Genomic DNA, 4160 nt, shown 5'->3' on the forward strand with positions numbered 1-4160 from the left:
TTATATTAATAGCATCTTCCAAAAATCATTTAAAATTACACCATTTCCCCTATTTAATTTGGCTGCAATTACTTCTGAACCACATAAAAACTTTTAAGTTTTCTTTCCCTGTATAACATCTTATTCTATTATCTAAACTTTATGTTTTCATCTGCATGTGAGCTTATTTTCTTTTCTGTTTTATCTCTTACATTTGTTCATCCATTCAATCATCTGAAGTACAAATAACCACAAACCCCTGTATAGTAAGTGTATGTGTCTTTGCCTGTTTGTGTACTGGAATGAGGGATATTTAGACTAGATGAGCCTGTAACAAAATTATGGCACTTCTCTTCTCTTTTATACATATGGGCCTCTTAACGCATCACATGAAACTTTTGAGACACCAGTTTAGACACCGAACTTTGCAATGTCCCAAAAGGTACAAATATATTAAAATTAAAAAAAAAAACCCTTCATGTTTATTTTTACTCTGTTGGTGATGTACAGGGAAGCCTGGTGTCTTGCAGTCCATGGGGTTGCAAAGAGTTGGACACAACTGAGCGACTTAACTGAACTGAACCGATTGAAAAATAAACGTTGACAGGAGATCATGATTAGAATTGGCACGTTTGGTCCATGAAAGAATGAGAAGCCTTGGCATTCATCTTGCCTGTGAATTAAAAAAAACAATAATAATAAAGCAAAGCATACTTTGATTTTAATTATGCTACTCCCACAAGAGTCAAACATTGTCATATATAATAATTTGTACAGATTCACTAAAACCATGACTCAATAAACAGTCAATCCAGCCCCACAACTCATCTTTTGCTTTTTGAGATAATTCTGACATGTCTTAACTTTCTCATGGCATTTTTCACTCCTGTATTCCTCAGTGTGTAGATGAGTGGATTGAGGAAGGGTGTTCCAATCGTGTAAAATACTTCCACAATCTTGTTCATGGGGAATGTGGCTGGGGGCCGAGTATATATAAATATAAACGGACAAAGAAGTGCAAGTGGAGAGGGACTTTTTCCTCCCTTCTGCATTGTGAATGCAAAATAACAATGTAAGAGATCATCAGAATTCTAAAACTGCTTGCACAAATTGCCCCGCTATTAATCACCACCAGTAAGTTCATCACATAAATATCCATGCAGGCAAGTTTCAACAGTGGCTACATATCACAGCAATGGTGATCAATCAAATTGGATCTGCAGAAGGACAATCTAAAGGCCAGAATAATCTGAGCCATAGAATGTGTAAAAGACCCTATTCATGCAAGAACAATCAGGATGATGCAGACTTGCCGCCTTATGATGGTTGCATAATTCAAGGGCTTATAGATGGCCACATACCAATCCATGGCCATAAGGACCAGGACAAAGATCTCCATGCATCCAAATAAATGCAGTGCAAAGATCTGAGTCAGGCACTCATTGTAAGACATGCTTTTCTTTGCATACAGGGCATCCATGATTAATCTGGGGCTATTGAAGTTGGAAAGCAGGTATCAACCAAAGAAAAATGAAATAGGAAGAAGTACATGGGGCTCCCAAGTGTCTGGCTGAATTTTTATGGTCATAATAATAAGCAAATTACCCATCAACATTCCTGCAGAGAAAATGAAGAAGATTACAAATACCATTTTCTGTCTCTTAGGATCTTGAATCAATCCTAACAATATGAACTCGATTACATTGTTATTTTGCTGCATTGATTCATGTGGAGAGGGCAAAGCTCTGCTGAGAAAATATCTGCAGGAGAAAACAAGAAAGAAAATGGCATGAATGCTACATGTGTGATAAGTCACTTTAGTCATGTCCCACTCTGTGATCCCATGGACTGTAGTCGCCAGGGCCCTCTGTCCATGGAATACTCCAGGCAGGAATACTGGAATGGCTTGCTATTTCCTTCTCCAGGGGATCTTCCTGACACAGGGACTAAACCAGTGTCTGTCTCCTGCTTTGGCAGGTGGCTCTTTACCACTAGAGCGATAGAGCCCTAATAGGTACACATGATCATGGGACTGCCACCTTCCAATGCATACCCATTATCTGCAGTGCAATGTTTTATCTGAATTAAATGGAATTCATAATACTCACTCAACCTGTTTCTTAAAGTCATCTGAAAATAATATTAAAAGAAATTAAAATAATAAAAAAGTAAATAATTCTTCAAATGCCATGAATATTAGTTTGAGTTACTTTGCAAGAGTGAATAACTTTTTCACTGTAGCTTATCTTCAATTTCTATCAAGGACATATTGATATTTAGTACAGTTCAGTTCAGTTCAGTTGCTCAGTCGTGTCTGACACAGTGAACCCATGAATTGCAGCACACCAGGCCTCCCTGTCCATCACCAACACCCAGAGTTCACCCAGACTCACGTCCATCGAGTCAGTGATGCCATCCAGCCATCTCATCCTGTCATCCTCCTACCCTCAATCCCTCCCAGCATCAGAGTCTTTTCCAATGAGTCAACTCTTCGCATCAGGTGGCCAAAAAATTGGAGTTTCAGCTTCAGCATCAGTCATTCCAAAGAACATCCAGGACTGATCTCCTTTAGAATGGACTGGTTGGATCTCTTTACAGTCCAAGGGACACTCAAGAGTCTTCTCCAACACCACAGTTCAAAAGCATCAGTTCTTCGGCGCTCAGCTTTCTTCACAGTCCAACTCTCACATCCATACATGACCACTGGAAAAAGCATAGCCTTGACTAGATGGACTATCGTTGGCAAAGCAATCTCTCTGCTTTTTAATATGCTATCTAGGTTGGTCATAACTCCTACCAAGGAGTAAGCATCTTTTAATTTCATGGCTGCAATCACCAACTACAGTGAATTGGAGCCCCAAAAAATAAACTCTGACACTCTTTCCAATGTTTAGCCATCTATTTCCCATGAAGTGATGGGACCAGATGCCATGATCTTTGTTTTCTGAATGTTGAGCTTTAAGCCAACTTTTTCACCCTCCTCTTTCACTTTCATCAAGAGGCTTTTTAGTTCTCTTAACTTTCTGACATAAGGGTGGTGCCATCTGCATATAGGAGGTTACTGATATTTCTCTCAGCAATCTTGATTCCAGCTTGTGCTTCTTCCAGACCAGCGTTTCTCATGATGTACTCTCCATATAAGTTATATGAGCAGGGTGACAATATACAGCTTTGACGTTCTTCTTTTCCTATTTGGGACCAGTCTGTTTGTTGTTCCGTGTCCAGTTCTAACTGTTGCTTCCTGACCTGACTATAGATTTCTCAAAAGGCAGGTCAGGTGGTCTGGTATACCCATCTCTTTCAGAATTTTCCACAGTTTATTGTGATCCACACACTCAAAGGCTTTGGCATAGTCAATAAAGCAGGAATAGATGTTTTTCTGGAACTCTCTTGCTTTTTCCGTGATCCAGTGGATGTGGGAAATTTGATCTATGGTTCCTCTGCCTTTTCTAAAACCAGCTTGAACATATGGAAGTTCACGGTTCACGTATTGCTGAAGTCTAGCTTGGAGAATTTTGAGCGTTACTTTACTAGTGTATGAGATGAGTGCAATTGTGCAATAGTTTCAGCATTCTTTGGAATTGGAATGAAAACTGATCTTTTCCAGTCCTGTGGCCACTGCTGTTTTCCAAATTTGCTGGCATATTAAGTGCAGCATTTTCACAGCATCATCTTTCATGATTTGAAATAGCTCAACTGGAATTCCATCACCTCCACTAGCTTTGTTGGTAGTGATGTTTTCTAAGGCCCACTTGACTTCACATTCCAGCATGTCTGGCTCTAGGTGAGTGATCACACCATCGTGATTTTCTGGGTCGTGAAGATTTTTTTTGTACAGTCCTTCTGTGTATTCTTGCCACCTCTTCTTAATATCTTCTGCTTCTGTTAGGTCCATACCATTTCTGTACTTTATCAAGCCCATCTTTGCATGAAATGTTCCCTTGGTATCTCTAATTTTCTTGAAGAGATCTAGTCTTTCCCGTTCTGTTGTTTTCCTCTATGTCTTTGCATTGATCGCTGAGGAAGGCTTTTTTATCTCCTTTTTCTATTCTTTGGAACTCTGCATTCAGATACTTACATATTTCCTTTTATCCTTTGCTTTTCACTTCTCTTATTTTCACAGCTATTTGTAAGGCCTCCGCAGACAGACATTTTGCTTTTTTTTCATTTCTCTTCCATGG

The 4160-nt window shown here is 39.3% G+C and overlaps 1 pseudogene; it reads right to left on the minus strand.

Moving 5' to 3' along the window:
* Positions 1–803: 803 nt before the first annotated feature.
* Positions 804–1699, minus strand: LOC147357235 (olfactory receptor 4C11-like; annotated as a pseudogene).
* Positions 1700–4160: the final 2461 nt, after the last annotated feature.

This window comes from Bos grunniens, chromosome 15 (genome assembly GCF_055505025.1).
Source record: "Bos grunniens cultivar Pamir isolate PY7600 chromosome 15, Bosgru_T2T1.0, whole genome shotgun sequence".
NCBI lineage: Eukaryota > Metazoa > Chordata > Mammalia > Artiodactyla > Bovidae > Bos > Bos grunniens.